We start from the raw sequence: 18,953 nt of genomic DNA, 5'->3' as shown, positions 1-18,953 counted from the left end.
TATCAAATTCGAATAATTCACATTTCGAATAGGAAAAATAAACAGAAATAATTCAAGGATACTGTAGCTCTCAGGAGCTAAATTCCACGTAGTCGAGTCGAAGTCTTGATCAAATCTCACGTTGACACTCCGTCAACCACATAAGTATCAAATCCGTAGATACACCACTTTTCTTCGAATCCCGTCACCGTTACACCCCCTTACCGGGCCCGCTCATCAAAGTTTTTGATAATACTCGAGTATCAATTTTTGTGTTTGAAATCCAGAATTTTAATGATGCAAAGTGAGAAGTGTAGGCTCTGGTTTAGATTGAAGTTTGATGCTGGGTTCGCATGTTTGGGGGCTAGAGTTCCTGATTTAGGATCTAATGCTTGCTGGAAAATGAATGTTTCAGGTTGTCAAACCAGTTTTGCGCGTATGTTTTCCAGAATTTCTGCATGATGTTTTGCTGAGTTTTGTTTGTTTGGTCTGGGTTGGTTACATGGTTAGTTCCTTAATCTGAGTTTGGAAATGAAATGCAGCTGGTTTCTTTCTTAGTTAGTTGCAGAAACCTGCGCACAAAGTCTGCTGCAACGAGCTCAAAGCTCTTGGTCATGTTGCAGCAGCTTGCGCAGGTTTTACTTTTCCTTTGCTGCATTTTGTTTTGTTTTATCTTTGTTTACCTGTTTTGAGGTCTGTCTGAGGAGTTCATCAAAGCCGAGCAAACCAAGACTTGTTGAACCAGTTTCATATGTTTTCCAGATCTTCCAACTTGCCGGATGTATTTCATTTTTTGCACTGGAATCTTGCTAAGTTTTTTTTTGTTTTGTTTGTTTGGATGATGATTTGTTGCCTAGTTGAAAGCCTTGTGTTTAGGTTTGGAATCTTAGAAACAAGTGGTGTGTTTGGGTTCTGTTTAATTGCTGATGACTGAATAAGAAAATTGCAGAAGTTTTTCTCACGTTATTTTGCTGCATTAGTGTCATGTTTTATTCGGCAAGAGCTTATAAGTGGGTTTCATCACCTTGTTTGCACATTTAAATCTTGTGTTTGATTCAGTTAATAATTGATAGTTGAAATCTTGGTTTGGTGAATTCGTTTGCATGTTGAAATGGATGAAAGATTGTGGCTGAATTTTGCAGAAACTAGCAATGAGAATAGAAGCCTTCTGCGTGTTGTTGCATGAATCTGCATGAAAAATGTTTCCAAAAATTGCACTCCAACCCCTTAGCTTTTATCTAATGCTTCCATGGCCCAATTAATTGGAAAACTTAATTAATTTTGTCCTCCTAACATGCCATTTCCTCTTTAATACATCTTGATTTGTTTTGGGTAGATACTTAAGGGGTTGTAGAATGAATTTGAAGGGTCTAATAATTTCTTTTTCCTAGACTTGCAGTTAATTTGATTCTTTTGGATTCTTTGGCATTTGGTTGTTTAGCTACTAGTGAATTGCTCATCGTTTACCTTTTTGTGAATTTTCTAGTTTGATTTGGTAAGTTTCACCTTAGATTCTTAATTTTATTTTATGTTTTTAGTCCTTTAGTGTTTATAATAGTAACAAATTGGCCCATTGGACCTCTTTAATTTTTATGTGACGTTTGTTTCCATTTTCTCTGATTTATTTGATAATTTAAGTGGTACCTTGACCTTTTTATTATTTTGGAGGGTAAATTAGTAACCTCACTACATTAGGGCGTCGATTCAAGGGAGGTACATTCTACCCCTTTATTTGCAATTCATTTGACCCTACGTGCTCCTACGTGTTATGTGAATATGCATGTCTACTTCGCTTTCCTTACCTCCTTGCATGCATTTACTTGCTTTTACTTTTATTTAAGTTTTATGGGGTATGTGTACACCTCTTGGCTTGTAATAGATAGGGCTCGGAGAGCATCTGGTCCATTTCCCCTTCCCCTTTATGCTTTTATGGGGTATGTGTACACCTCTTGGCTTGTAATAGATAGTGCTCGGAGAGCATCTGGTCCACTTCCCCTTTCCCTTTATGCTTTTATGGGGTATGTGTACACCTCTTGGCTTGTAATAGATAGGGCTCGGAGAGCATCTGGTCCATTTCCCCTTCCCCTTGGTTGCTTGCTTTTGTTATTACATGTTAAATTGCTTTATTAGGCTCTTGCATCTAGTCGAGCATGCTAAATGCTATGTGCTATGTGTTTACGAGTATTTTGGCATGTCTACTTGCTTTCATAGCCATGAATGAATGGAATGGATGAATGTACGTTTCCGCTAGTCCAACGCTAGTCGGAATTCATAGAATGGGCTAGTCCAACGCTAGACCCTTAGGGATTTCCCCTCGTTAGCACATCATTTGCTTGTTCACCACATATCATGCATTTTTCTTAGTTTTATCACTTGGCATGCTCCTCGAACCCCCTTTCCCTTCATTTTAGGATTTTTGCATGTCATGATAGTTATAGGGTTCATTTTGCTTGAGTGTCCCCTTCTGATAAGGGAAACGAGCGAGTGTGGCTACTCGATAGCCTTAGCACGCTAGTTTTACCTTCTAATCAAAGGGAAAATCGAAGTCGACAAGTTAGGAGTCATTCCCATACCCGACCTGATGCATTCCCTTAGGTTCATTCATTCTCATTTATCACTCACTCATTCTTTTCAATTCACATTTTCCTTTCCTTATTGTTCATTTTGATTTCTACTTCACAAAATTGCATTTAATTACACCTATATGCACTTATCACTATATTTCATACACTTACACACAAACACTTGGAATTTTCATACAATTGCACATGTGCACCTTTTCATACACTTGCACACAAACACTTGGATTTTTAATTTCTTTCATACACTTTCACACTTGCACACTTGGGTCTCATTTGCATTAATCGACCTCTATGAGGTTTTCGTTTGTTGGCCGCCACAATTCATGTGGTTTGGGACCAAAAGCCTCACGAGAGACATCGTAGAATTTAGGATTGCATTTCTCTTTCCGTTTTGCATTCATATAGTCATATCCAACGTGTGAACATATATTGGGTAGAAAATTAGGAAAGGTAAGGTTAAGTCGCGCAACTAGCCTTGGCTAGGTCAAAGGGGTGCCTTGGATTCTATCCTTGCCTTCCCCTTTGTCAAACGTGACCCCCGAACCTTTTTCTTTGGCTTACGTGGACTAGGAGTCGTTTTAAAAAGGGTTTTACTACTTTGTTTTTAAAAAACATCTTTTTGGGTGACTTGGTACACCCCAAATCTATACCAAGTGGCGACTCCGTTTTCATATTTAAGTTTTTTGCTAACTTTGAAAATTCAGCAGAATTCACTCGTTGCAAACCAGCCCTTGAAATTTGTAGCTCAATTAGAGGTGCAAGTAAGGTTTAGGACAGAACAAGCGGATCGAGAATCGGAGTTTCGAGCACCAAGATATGGTAGCTCAAAGTTGGGTAAATTTCAAGACTGTTAACAAATTTCCAGATTTGGTTCCGACTTTGGACTTTTAGTTAAGTGTCGAAACGAACTTGGATTGATACCAAATTTTTAAGTATAATACTCCTATATGAAAGGTATCTCCCTATCAAATTTCATGGAAAAATACCTTCGGGAAGGTGGTTAATCAATCGACCAAAGTTTGGAAAAATCCTTAAGGCAATCTGTCCAAATCTAAGATTTTAAAAAATGAGGCAGTCGCCGTATTTTGATCATAACTCCCTTAATTTAACTCGGAATTGGGAATGGTTGATAGTGTTAGAAAATAAATTCACAGGGATAAAATTTCACAGAAGAAATCGTTTCAAGTTTCAGCATGCAACTGGTTCGAAATTAAGCCTAAAGTCGCAGCATCATCAAATCATTTCGGCAGAACGGAGAAACAGGACAGCTGAATTCAGATGAATGGTGCGGTTCACACACATGGAACCAGAATGTACATTATACACCGTTGGAAACATGGGAACGTCTAGTTTCAAATGCCGCTAACGGTACTCGATTTCGACATCGGAGTACGGAGTTATGGACGAAACACGAACACTTGTCTGGTTACGACGGCAACCGTTTCCAGATTACTAACTTTGGAAAATAAATTCTTTTGATCAACCAAAACTCAATATTTTTCAACGAAATTTTGTACACAACTTCTACAACATGTAAACAACACAATCAAGCCATTAAATCCTCAAATATCTGCAGTAAAGTGGCCGAACAACCAGGGGCAAAATGGTCAAACTTGGCCATTGCACTCAACGTGAGTTTCCAGCAGTTTTCCTTCAACAAATCACTAACTTAAACACTGATCCGATATCATAAACTTCATCAAGCACAAAATCAGCAACAACCCAAGAGTGGGAATTCATAGAGCCCACTTTTTTTCCAACAATACAAGCTACTAAAGTGAAGATTTCAGCTCAAATGCATAAATCAACCTCCATAAGACAAGTTTAAGGTAGTTGATCATTACCTACTTTGATGGTTGTTCAAATCAGAAAATTTCGGTCCCTTTGAAGCCTGAAGAAAACCGTGAAGCTCCTCCCTTTTTCAGCTTAAGGTGTTGTCCAAGTGTAGAGTTAAGTGTATGTGAAGTTTTGGTTGAATCTATGGAGGCTTTGGTAGTGATTTGGTGAATTTGTAGAAGGAATGGTGAAGCTGTTACGGCTGAAGCTATCCGTCCATTGCAGCTAGAAGAAATGAGATGCGGTTCTGGTTTCCTTTGCGTACAAAAGACGCTTGACGTCTAATATTTTAAATACGTCAAATCAATTACAACTAGTGCCCTACGCGCACGTTTCATGTTCGATTTCTCTTACGTTTGTTACACTAGTGCACTAAACCTCTAGGGCACTTACATTCATATAAATATTATTCATTCTTAATTGTCCCAAAATAATGGTCCAAACGTGAAAACACGTATTCCCAATTTAGGCGCAATAAAATGAAACTTTCGAGAAATTCTTATAACGATCGTACCACCAACTATCACTTGAGTACTTAAATCTAAATTTACCTATTTTAGAACCATTGTACATGTCTCCAAATTTCTGAGCTTATTGTACTCCTAATTGGCTAAAGTTTTCAGACACGTTTTCACTTTTTCACTAAACAAGCTTCTAAGAAAATAATTTTTGAAACGAGACACTTTAAAAATATAACGAAACTATAAAACCATATATTTAGGTCTAATAAGGATAGAAAATAATATTCGGGGCAAAAATCCAAATAGATAATTAATTGAGCCAAAATTAGGGGTTTAAAAATAATAATTTTACGAGTACTCACGTGAATTGAGTATTAATTCCTCAATTAACCTTTCTTAATCTATTATTGATCGTTCTTAATTCTCCAATATTAATACACTCTCGATTCAAATATAGTCTCGAAAAACGTGCACTCGTTGTTCCGAACTAAACGAGTTTTCGAAAAGTGAATTTTTTCAACAAAACGCTTTTAAAAATATAAAAGAGGCGTCGTTCCATATAAATAGATTTTAAATGATCGAAATAAATAATTTGAAGAAAAATGAGTAAATAAATATTTAAACAAACTACTAATATTCGATAAAATAAAAAATAAAAAATTTCGGGTCCTCACATCCTCCCCTCCTTAAAAGAATTTCGTCCTCGAAATTCACACTTTGGATAATAGTCATACCCCTTAAGAGTCATGCCTTTCAAATTAATCACTAACTTACACCCTCCGATCCATATATCACAATTTCTATTTACCCAATTAGTAGTCAAACTTTGATTCTATCTTATGAATCTAGGGTTTTGCAAAAAGTGTGTACGGTACTAGGTCACTGAGAACCTTAGATAGACAAATAAAAGAAAGAATCATACCTCCAATGACTAATATAGCTTCAACAATGATCAAGTGTAGCTAACTCGTTGCAATCTCCATATAATAATTGGAATCAATTATTATATAATTGATTTGTGTATAGTAGACTTTAATGGCATTTTCTCCATTACATATGTATTAAATGTGTAGTCGACTTTTAATGGTTGCATTTTGGAACTTGATGTATCTTTTGTGGACATGATGTAAGATTTAAATATTTAGTTAAGGAAGCGACTTTTCTTTATTTTGACTCGTAGTATTTGGTATGTATCGTTAAGTTCGATTTGATTTGTCTTGAGTCCTGGCGAGAGCTGGGCAGGCGTCCCGCGGATACCCTTGGGTTCGCCCTGGGGAAAAGTGGGGGGCGTCACAGTTGGTATCAGAGCTCTTATCGAGCTCAAACCGGGAAAAGGTTCTCGGACTGTGGGGATTGGCTTGTTAGGTGTGGAACAAAAAGTCTATGGTTGGGGATATTAGATATGTATGTTGGGTAGGAATCTCAAATGTAGGTGATTCATGCATGGGACGGCCCGCCAACCCTTTGGTTCGCCTTAGGGGGAAGTGGAGTCGCCACAGCATCAATAACGATTAAAGGAATTAAGATTATCATTTTCCTATTAATAACCCACAGCATCAAATATGTAGACTTTAATTGATTAGTGTATAGTAGACTTTACAATCACATATAACTATTATCACATATAACAATACACTAATCAAAATGCAATCTCATTGTTTATGTATAGTGCATTAGCTCCATTATTTCTCAATTCTTAAAAGTCTACTAATCATACCATTAAAGTCGTTAGCAAAACACTAATATAGCTCATATTAGCTATAAGCAATGATCAAGTCTGCATTTCTGATTCAAGCTCACGGCAATTCCATTTTCTTTTCATAATCAGAATTTCTGGTGCCTTAACCCATCATCCAAGTGGCTAACCGTTACATGCAAGCTTTTAATCAGCATCATCTACCTAATATTAGCTAGTCTAGGGCCAGAGGTTACCTCGGTTTGAGGCTTAGCTCACACGACAATGAGCTGCAGAAATTTTCCTCTCAGCTTGCTATCGCTCTTGGGGTTTGGTTGTTGCAGCACCGCAGCTCACTAGCTCTCCCTCTCTTGCTCACACGCGAACTGGAGGTGGTGGTCCTGGTTGGATGTTGCAGTTGCGGTGGAGTTGCTGGAAACGGGTGCAGCTGGTTGAGGTGAAGAAAATGGTCACAGCTGGTGGAGGTGAAGGTGCAGAAAAGGATTGAACTCACGCGGTGTCTCTTTCTTTCTTCCCTCAAGCTCGCAGACAGAACCGAAAATGTGGCAGCTCGCAGTTTTCTTTCCTTGCTCTCATATGCAGAATGCCGCTCTCTCTCCTTCCCCTCGGTCGATGATTACAAGGTGAGGAATGTTGTTGTGGTTTGGGGCTGAGGTAAAAATGGAGAGGAAATGGTTTTCGGTGAGTTTGTGCAGAGAAGGAAATGAGGTTTGGTGAAGGGTGGTGTCTCGGTATCAAGAAAGGAAGTGGTTTGCGGTTTGCTTGTGCAGAGAAGGAATTGGAATTGCGGTTTGTGTTTGTGAAATAGAGAGGATGGTATTGTGGTGCCGCGGTTTAAGGAAAGGATTGCGTATAAGAATTGGTTGCGTATCGAATTGGTAATAGCTGCGGTGATTGGATTTGCGGTCAGAAGTATTGTTTGGTTTGCATGGAAATGTAAGGACATTTTAGTCTTTTCACTTTGCTCCCTAACCTCAACTTAATTTCTCAATTCCAACTTAATTCTAAAAATTATCCCCAAGTGTGATTTGAACGCCTAATTATAACCTAATATACCTAAACCATTTCTATCGAATAATTATCGATTAAACTTGGATATTAACGTTCCTAGTAATTCTTATATTACTTAGCGATTAAATTAGTTATTAGAATTTCCAATTATTATTTCTCACGAAATAGAGTTAGTCTAACTCGAAATGTGTGTATATGGAGCTCCTGGGGTCATTAAATTTCTCATTGTTTTGCTAACTATTATCACATATAACAATACACTAATCAAAATGCTATCTTATTGTTTATGTATAGTGCATTATTACATATAACTATTGTTCAAATTTTCTCTACATATTAACCAGTCGATGTGTATCACATATAATCACATAGTAGACTTTAATGGCATTTTCGAAATGTGTAACTCGAAAATGATCAAGTCTACCATATACATTAACTCGAAATGTGTCGTTCCATTTTCATATAAAAGAAAATGGAATTGAAGTACTCTGAGCTTATAGCTGTGATTAATTAAACCGAATTAAGCTGCATTAATCAGAACAAGTTCTCGGCAACATCATTTGTCTGCAAAACAGATTTTTCTAGAGTTTTGATTTCATCAACCGACTGCATAAACAATACATGCATGCCCCTAATTAGCTTAATCTTCTTGTTTATGATTGGTTAAACACAGCATTAAGCTCAGATTGTCACAGGGGAACAAAAATAAAGCTGCAATTTCTAATCCACTCTCGGCAGAAACATTTTCTCCCAGAATCAGATTTTCTCATGCCTTGATTGCATCATCCGAGTGCTTAATCATCACATGCAATCTCTTAAACATCTTGTAATTAGCTAATTAATCACAGCTATAAGCTCAGAGTACTTCAATTCCATTTTCTTTTATATGAAAATGGAACGACACATTTCGAGTTAATGTATATGGTAGACTTGATCATTTTCGAGTTACACATTTCGAAAATGCCATTAAAGTCTACTATGTGATTATATGTGATACACATCGACTGGTTAATATGTAGAGAAAATTTGAACAATAGTTATATGTAATAATGCACTATACATAAACAATAAGATAGCATTTTGATTAGTGTATTGTTATATGTGATAATAGTTAGCAAAACAATGAGAAATTTAATGACCCCAGGAGCTCCATATACACACATTTCGAGTTAGACTAACTCTATTTCGTGAGAAATAATAATTGGAAATTCTAATAACTAATTTAATCGCTAAGTAATATAAGAATTACTAGGAACGTTAATATCCAAGTTTAATCGATAATTATTCGATAGAAATGGTTTAGGTATATTAGGTTATAATTAGGCGTTCAAATCACACTTGGGGATAATTTTTAGAATTAAGTTGGAATTGAGAAATTAAGTTGAGGTTAGGGAGCAAAGTGAAAAGACTAAAATGCCCTTACATTTCCATGCAAACCAAACAAGACTTCTGACCGCAAATCCAATCACCGCAGCTATTACCAATTCGATACGCAACCAATTCTTATACGCAATCCTTTCCTTAAATCGCGGCACCACAATACCATCCTCTCTATTTCACAAACACAAACCGCAATTCCAATTCCTTCTCTGCACAAGCAAACCGCAAACCACTTCCTTTCTTGATACCGAGACACCACCCTTCACCAAACCTCATTTCCTTCTCTGCACAAACTCACCGAAAACCATTTCCTCTCCATTTTTACCTCAGCCCCAAACCACAACAACATTCCTCACCTTGTAATCATCGACCGAGGGGAAGGAGAGAGAGCGGCATTCTGCATATGAGAGCAAGGAAAGAAAACTGCGAGCTGCCACATTTTCGGTTCTGTCTGCGAGCTTGAGGGAAGAAAGAAAGAGACACCGCGTGAGTTCAATCCTTTTCTGCACCTTCACCTCCACCAGCTGTGACCATTTTCTTCACCTCAACCAGCTGCACCCGTTTCCAGCAACTCCACCGCAACTGCAACATCCAACCAGGACCACCACCTCCAGTTCGCGTGTGAGCAAGAGAGGGAGAGCTAGTGAGCTGCGGTGCTGCAACAACCAAACCCCAAGAGCGATAGCAAGCTGAGAGGAAAATTTCTGCAGCTCATTGTCGTGTGAGCTAAGCCTCAAACCGAGGTAACCTCTGGCCCTAGACTAGCTAATATTAGGTAGATAATGCCTTCAATAAAGGAAATCTGTTGGAGTTATTAGTCCTACATTGTATTAATATAGCTCTGATAATTCTTGAGTTTTTGGATACGTGGGGTAATATACCCCTTACATATGATGTGAGGAACAAGTATTGCTATTCGGTTACTTCAATTACATATACTAATATTAGAAATCACATATAAGCTAACATATAGTATTTCAAGTATTACACAATACCATTAGTATATGTAATTGATACAGTAGTATTTATCATTAAATAACTTTATGTTTGATATACTTAAGTATATACATAAGCTATATACTAATGGATTATACACTTAATATAATCTATATTATAATTTATGGTATTAATTTAGATTATAAATTATGTCATTAGATTTAAGTATTTATACTTAATATACCATTATCTATAATATACCATATTAGAATACGTATTGATGTATATTATAATATAATCTATATAGTATACCATTAATATAATCATATCATTAATTTATAATCTAATTTACAATCTAATTTGTATTAAATTAATACCATATAGATTAATGGTATACATAAGCTATACTTAAGTATACCATATAATCTTAATGATACACTTAATATAATCTAAGTATACCATTAATATAATCATATCAATCTAAGTATACCATTAGTATACTTTAAATTAGAGTTATATGATTATAACTCTGTGTATATATATGTTAAATATATAATCACGAGTGCGCGAGTGTATTGTCCTATGTTCCAGATATACTTAGCTACTGTTACCCTAAGTTTAATATTAGCTAATGATTGATAGGAACATATATATAAAACTTAGGGTTTTCAAAAGCTATAGAATTTAATTACTATAGCTATCAAGGCTAGTTTGAGCTAAAGGAAATTATTGGTTTGGAAAGTTTTAGGCGAAACACTAGATATTGAGTTTTATAATCTAATACTAGCTGGAAAATATTTTTGATTAATTTGATCACAGTTACTCGAGTTCGCAAGGTCGATACAATTTCCACAGCTCCGATCCCGTTTCGAAATCATAGTATGGATCAAAATATGGCAAAAATCACATAGCAAATTACTAGGGCTTCGTCAATCATTAGCCCTAGATTTCAACAAATGCATTTCTGATAAAAATAAAATGAATGACCAAGGCTTCATCAATCATTAGCACTTGGTTTCGGCAAGCTTATATCACATCTTAACTAAATCAAAAATGAAGGTAAGGCCTTCAAGAAATTCCAGCAATCAAAGTTCATCACTCTTTAATATTTATAAAACCATTCAAATGACCAAGGGCTTCATCAATCATTAGCCCTTGACAACATCAATCACTTCCAACCACAATTCAATCAAGAATTCAAACCACAAATAAGCTAAATGTTCGATCCAAGTCAAAAATTCAGTTTCATAAAGAAACAGGACATTCAAGCAGGACAGTCTACTTTGAGGAGTCACGGACAGCAGTACATATGGAGGAAAAATATGAAATTTCTACAGAACAAAGGCCCATGAATCTAGTTTCAAATGCCACTGACGGCGCCTTAAACGGATTTTCCTACACCAAGATACATGCATTTTACTGAGACTGGTCAAGGACATCCGAAAATCTGAAATTTCATTTTCCACTTGTGAAAAACTCCTTTTTCTCTTTTAACACCAAAATGTTTTTATTCAACCATCCATACATTTCTTATAAAACTCCAAAACAACATATTCCAGGCATTTCCATCCATCATGATTCAAAGAAATATTTAAAAACCAAGCTAAGATTCCAACTCACCCTTCGGCTACCACAAAAGAAATTCCGGCATGTATACACTAACATTTTTGGTTCCATCTTCCAATTTATCAAATATTTCATTACTAAACAACTTGCACAACTTAAAACTTACAACTCCTCTGTATTTCTAAACCATTATATCCCAAGGGAAAAATAAAATAACGTTCCAGAAACCAATTAAACTTCCAAAAACAAACTAAAATTTCTGGTTCAACCCTTGTGGCTTCCAAAATTTTCCAGCAACCAAATACTTTTTAGATCAAATTTTCCCTTGGTTTAAACATGGTGTTAGGTACTCAAATTCAGCATGTAAACACTTAGCTAGCTATTAAAAAATTCACTTCAAAACCAGATTCATTCAGCAACTAAAATCATCGAGAAAAATCCAGAAATCTGTCCAACTAGTCACGGTTGAACATGCATGAAGAAACTTTCTGTTTTCATTTTATTTTCTTGGTTAAAACATGCTTTTAAACTCTCAACTTCCTCATGCAATTACTTAGCTAGAAAATAAACATTTCCAGTTCAGAAATCGAGTTCAAATCACAGTTATAATTATCTCCAAAATTCCAGAAATTTTCCAGCTATCCTCGGATGATCAAGCATGCAGCGGATTTCTGTTTCAATTAATTTTTCTGTTTTAACCCAATTAATTAACTACATGAAAAGCTTACTTATCTTGTTATTACCCAGCTAATCACGGTTATAAGCTCAGAACAACAGGATTAAACCAATTAAGGCTGCATTATTCAAGTCAAGCTCTCGGCTATCACAAAAAAAAATGCCAGCAGCTAATGGTCATAAGATGTAAACTTTTCCCTGGCTGGATCATTATATTAGGCACCCAAAATTGACATGCGAGGCTACCCAATAAAGTTACTTATCATATCTAGTTCAGAGCAAGTTCGGTCAGCAGCTATAAACATCCACAATTCCAGAAATTCCTACGACTATTCTCGGATGATCTTGCATGCAACAGATTTTCTTGTTCATCTTTATTTCTTGCTTAACCGAGCAAATGAGCTGCATTCACAGTTTAATCATCTTGTCTTAAGTTAGGGAAACACATATATACATTCAGATTGCATCAGGGAAACAGAATTAAAGCTGCATCTCCACTTCAGCTTTTCGGCAAAACCATTTACTTCCAAAACAGATTTTTCTAATGCTTTGATTTCATCATCCGATTGCACAAACAATACATGCATGCCCCTAGATGGCTCAATCTACCTCTTGATCAACCTAAAATGGTCCAGAAATTACCTCACAGTGCAACTCACCCACACGGCAGAGCTGAATTTTTTTCTTCCTCTCGGCACGCGCGCAAGGCCTGAAGTGCTGGTTCTGGTTGCAATAGTTGCGGCTGGGACTGATGAAGGTGGTGACGATCAGCAGCTCCCACGACTTCCACTTGCTCTCTCCTTTCTTCCCTCAAACTCACGGACAGACCAGAGAAGATTCAGCTCGCGATTTTTCTTTCTTTCCTCTCGGCTGCAAGGTGCAGCTCTCTCTCTCTCTCTCGTCGATGATCACGAGGTGAAGCTCTCCCTCTCTCACTCTTGGTCAATGCTCACGGTGTGAGGAAATGGAACTGGTTGTGCGAGGTTGAAGTGAAGAAATAGGCGCGGTTAAGGGGGTTGGGTGTGCAAGAGGGTGGAGTGTGAAGGTGTTTTGTGATATAGGAATGAAGATGGAGTGGGATGGTATCGCGGTTTTGTGATATGAAATGGAAAGTATGGTATAAGGTGCCGCTGTTTTGGATCAGAGATTGCGTGTAGGAATCGATTGCGTATCGATTTAGCAAAAATGTGATTGGCCGGTAGTTGCGGTGATTGAATTTGCTGTCAGAGGGTTTGTTTGGTTTGCATGGAAATGTAAGGGCATTTTAGTCTTTTCACTTTGCTTCCTAACCTCAACTTAATTTCTCAATTCTAACTTAATTCTAAAAAAATTATCCCCAAGCGTGATTTGAACGCCTAATTATACCCTAATATACCTAAACCATTTTTATCGAATAATTATCGATTAAACTTGAACATTAAGGTTCCTAGTAATTCTTATATTATTTAGCGATTAAATTAGTTATTAGTATTTCCAATTATTATTTCTCAAGGAATAGAGTTAGTCTAACTCGAAATTTATCGATTTAATAATATAAAGTCAAGTGGAATAATAATTTAATCCAAGGGTGTCAATTTGCACATAAAAATTATTTTTACGCACTTATTTGAAAACAAAGAAAGATAAGGATATATTTATCGAATTTTCACGCCTTAAGCATGTTTAATATATTAGAATCATATTTATCGAAAATTCATTGGTTTTCATCTTAACGCGAGAGTTCCTATTAACATTTAACATTATTACCTAATTATTTTAAACTATTAAAATCAAGTTTGACCTTAATATGAAAATTTGACGTTCTTGATATTCGTTTATCCATTTATATCAACATTTATTAACTTAATCATTGTTAACGCTTAAGATTAGCTATCGGAATTCAAAGAGGTTTAATTGTTAAATAAATGAAATAATTTACCTTCGAAATATGAATTTAATGAAACAAAATTAGAAATTTAATAGTTTAGCACAATTCTTTTTATTTTGTACATAAAAGTTATTGGTTTTGGTCTTAACGTGAAATTTCTTATTAGTATTTAACGTTATTCACTAATTAGGATTAATTAGTGGAATTCAAGAAATTAACGAGTTGACATTTGATAGCTATTAACATATAGCTATATTAAACTCAGATTGGCTTAGTTAACCACAAACGACGGCTAATATTAGTATATGTTAGAAATACGAGTTTGTCTATTGATAAAACTCCATAAGTATTTCTGGAAATTAATACTTAGATTTAATGCTGTATCAAGATTATAATCTATATGTTATATATGTCGTATTAATTTACAATCCTTTTGGATTGTATTCGAACACTATGACTTATTCTGTGGGCTGTAATGTGTTATTTGGGATAATGTAATTTCCTTTATTGATTGCCACAGGTAACTGGAATTGATGTATATTAGATTATATAATATACATATTAAGTATAAATTATACTTAAGTATACCATTATCTCCATTATGTATACCATTAAGATTATATGGTATACTATAATATAGATTATACAATTAATATATGGTATTAATTTATAAATAAACTTATAAATCTATACTTAGATTAATGGTATTAATTTATGTATAGCTTATGTATATTATAATCTAAGTATACTTATGGAGTTTTATACTAATGGTATACTTAGATTATATATGTTAACATATAGTATTAAACATCTTGTTCCTCCATAAGTATTTTTAACATATAGTATTTCAAGTATTAACGGTATAACTTTATACCGTTACACCCCCTTACATATGACGTCGTTCCTATCTGTGCCAAGAAAACACACATGCAAACACATAATCCAAGTAGCAACAACAATTACATTGTAGGTAAGGCTATCAAATTCGAATAATTCACATTTCGAATAGGAAAAATAAACAGAAATAATTCAAGGATACTGTAGCTCTCAGGAGCTAAATTCCACGTAGTCGAGTCGAAGTCTTGATCAAATCTCACGTTGACACTCCGTCAACCACATAAGTATCAAATCCGTAGATACACCACTTTTCTTCGAATCCCGTCACCGTTACACCCCCTTACCGGGCCCGCTCATCAAAGTTTTTGATAATACTCGAGTATATCATGGCAATACTGCACGAGTAATGCCGAGCAAGATCTCTCCAATAGATCATACTCTACGAATTTAAATCTATACCTGCATATAAAATGGGTAGCTCAAATATAATTTCTCAATTAATATAGCCTTATAGCTCCATTATTAACTATATGTATCAATAGGTTATCGAAATGTGTTATGTGGGTTATTAAATTAAACGTTTAATTTAACGTTCATTTAAGGTTCAATTGAGAATTACTTGGAAGATTATACCAATTAATTGGGATAGATTTAGCTGGGGTGATGCTAGTGTTGAGGCCATTGCATTTTTTTGTATGCCTGTGTGGCCTACTTTTGAGGCACTTGACTTTACTTTAGTCGTATGTGATTAAAAGTACTCTTGTGGCATCTGTGTGCTATATTTTTGTGACTACCCCATGACTTGCTAATTGTATGAACTTGATATGTTAATAAATGTAAATTATTGTTATTTCCGATGTTTTCTTGATTGGTTCCTGCTTTCTACTTTGCATTGCATAATTTATTTATTTATTTCTTGCACTAGGCACGCCTAGGTTATGGAAGGGCTAAGAAGGGGTCGAGGCCGTGGGCGAGGGACGGGACCGGCCCAACCTCAGGGAAACGATCAGGGATCGGCAACTGGACCGACCCAAGGACAAGAGAATATAGAGGTTAACCAAATGGCTACTGCCATCAATAGGATGACTGATATCCTAGAACGCTTAGCTGAAAGACAGGGTCCAGGACCGTTTAACCAACCTGGGGGTCAGGAAAGAGGTGAGGATAGAGCCTTAGAGAGGTTCTTAAAATTTAACCCGCCTAAATTTCTTGGCGAACCTGATCCTGAGGTAGCGGAGAATTGGTTAGAAAGGATGACCAACATATTCGCTGCTTTAGACTACACTGAAGATAGGCGAGTGAACTTCGCTGCTTTCCAATTTGAGGGAGTAGCCCGTGCTTGGTGGGATCTGATAAGAGGAAAATGGGAGAGAACTCAAACCCCTTGGACTTGGGAGAATTTCACAAGGGAATTTAATGAGAAATTTCTTCCGCCCTTAATCCAAGAGAAAAGGGAGGATGAATTCATCAAGTTGAAACAAGGAACCCTTAGTGTAGCGGAGTACGAGGGAAAGTTCACTAAGCTTTCTAAGTACGCTCCTGAATTGGTGATCAATGAACGGAGGAGGATTAGACGGTTCGTGCAGGGACTTAATGTAGAAATCCAGGAGGGTTTGGCTGCAGCCCAAATCTCTACGTTCACTGAAGTCTTAGAAAAAGCACAGAGAGTCGAGAGTGCAAGGCTGCAAGTTAGAGACTTTCATGCTAAGAAGAGGGGCACTTCTAGTAACCCTTCGGGACAGGCAGATAAGAGTGCCCCACCTTTTAAAAAGGGAAAAGGAACGGGTGGAGTGGAGATATCTAACATGCCAAAAGGGACTCAATCAAGAGGAGATCGCAATGGACGAGGTCAATCGAGAGGGACACCTCCAAGTGGTCAATCTGTGGCTCCCCAAGTCGTTTGTGGTTATTGTGGCAAGCTCAACCATACGGAGAATGATTGTTTTAGGAAACAAGGGAAGTGCTTGTATTGTGGTAGTACCGAGCACCAGATATCGAAATGCCCGACCGTACCAAAAGAAGGCGGTAGTACCCAAAGGCCTGAAAAGTCAGCCGCTAAGCAGCCTAGTGTTGGAGGAAGTCGATCTAATGCACCAGCTAGGGTTTATGCATTAGGCTATCAACATGTTTCCGATTCTACTAAAGTCATTGGAGGTATGATTCTTTCTTTTATTTGTCTATCTAAGGTTCTCAGTGACCTAGTACCGTACACACTTTTTGCAAAACCCTAGATTCATAAGATAGAATCAAAGTTTGACTACTAATTGGGTAAATAGAAATTGTGATATATGGATCGGAGGGTGTAAGTTAGTGATTAATTTGAAAGGCATGACTCTTAAGGGGTATGACTATTATCCAAAGTGTGAATTTCGAGGACGAAATTCTTTTAAGGAGGGGAGGATGTGAGGACCCGAAATTTTTTATTTTTTATTTTATCGAATATTAGTAGTTTGTTTAAATATTTATTTACTCATTTTTCTCCAAATTATTTATTTCGATCATTTAAAATCCATTTATATGGAACGACGCCTCTTTTATATTTTTAAAAGCGTTTTGTTGAAAAAATTCACTTTTCGAAAACTCGTTTAGTTCGGAACAACGAGTGCACGTTTTTCGAGACTATATTTGAATCGAGAGTGTATTAATATTGGAGAATTAAGAACGATCAATAATAGATTAAGAAAGGTTAATTGAGGAATTAATACTCAATTCACGTGAGGACTCGTAAAATTATTATTTTTAAACCCCTAATTTTGGCTCAATTAATTATCTATTTGGATTTTTGCCCCGAATATTATTTTCTATCCTTATTAGACCTAAATATATGGTTTTATAGCTTCGTTATATTTTTAAAGTGTCTCGTTTCAAAAATTATTTTCTTAGAAGCTTGTTTAGTGAAAAAGTGAAAACGTGTCTGAAAACTTTAGCCAATTAGGAGTACAATAAGCTCGGAAATTTGGAGACATGTACAATGGTTCTAAAATAGGTAAATTTAGATTTAAGTACTCAAGTGATAGTTGGTGGTACGATCGTTATAAGAATTTCTCGAAAGTTTCATTTTATTGCGCCTAAATTGGGAATATGTGTTTTCACGTTTGGACCATTATTTTGGGACAATTAAGAATGAATAATATTTATATGAATGTAAGTGCCCTAGAGGTTTAGTGCACTAGTGTAACAAACGTAAGAGAAATCGAACATGAAACGTGCGCGTAGGGCACTAGTTGTAATTGATTTGACGTATTTAAAATATTAGACGTCAAGCGTCTTTTGTAAGCAAAGGAAACCAGAACCGCATCTCATTTCTTCTAGCTGCAATGGACGGATAGCTTCAGCCGTAACAGCTTCACCATTCCTTCTACAAATTCACCAAATCACTACCAAAGCCTCCATAGATTCAACCAAAACTTCACATATAGGAGATACCTTTCATATAGGAGTATTATACTGAAAAATTTGGTATCAATCCAAGTCCGTTTCGACACTTAACTAAAGGTCCAAAGTCGGAACCAAATCTGGAAATTTGTTAACAGTCTTGAAATTTACCCAAATTTGAGCTACCATATCTTGGTGCTCGAAACTCCGATTCTCGATCCGCTTGTTCTGCCCAAAACCTTACTTACACCTCTAATTGACCTACAAATTTCAAGGGCTGATTTGCAAAGAGTGAATTCTACTGAATTTTCAAAATTAGCGAAAAACCAACCCCGGCTCAATCCTGGGTGATTTGGAACAGCAACTTTAAGCTCATTTTTGAACACCTTCCACTTAGATTCATGGAAAAGTGTCTTCTAAGAACTTTTAGTACTTTGGAAGAGGTTTCCAACGGTACCAAGTTTTCCAATTTTCGACATGTGGAATCTGAGATACGATTTTTTTCAAAATATCGTATCAAAACTGAAATTTTCTGAATTTCAAGGAAATGGAGTTTTTCAAGTATTCCTTATTCCTTCGATAATACTTGAACGTTTATGCTTGATTTCCAAGATAACAAAACTCGATTGCTCTTGTACATTAAGAAACTCCACTTGAACCTCGATTTACTAGTAATTGAGGTTCATTTTCATGAAATTTCTCAGATTGTACTAGTGCACAATCTTCCTTGATAATTGGGATGTGTGAATGAT

General features: G+C 36.1%; 1 long non-coding RNA gene across 1 annotated transcript in view; it reads right to left on the bottom strand.

Annotated features, from left to right (window-relative positions):
• Nucleotides 1-18,953, bottom strand: part of LOC113689193 (uncharacterized) — a 118,596-nt gene that overhangs the window by 39,771 nt on the left and 59,872 nt on the right. The gene's annotated exons all lie outside the window — the stretch shown is intronic.

This window comes from Coffea arabica, chromosome 1e (genome assembly GCF_036785885.1).
Source record: "Coffea arabica cultivar ET-39 chromosome 1e, Coffea Arabica ET-39 HiFi, whole genome shotgun sequence".
Taxonomy (NCBI): domain Eukaryota; kingdom Viridiplantae; phylum Streptophyta; class Magnoliopsida; order Gentianales; family Rubiaceae; genus Coffea; species Coffea arabica.
The sequence above is the reverse complement of the archived record's forward strand: the minus strand, read 5'-3'. Positions and strand labels throughout refer to the sequence as shown.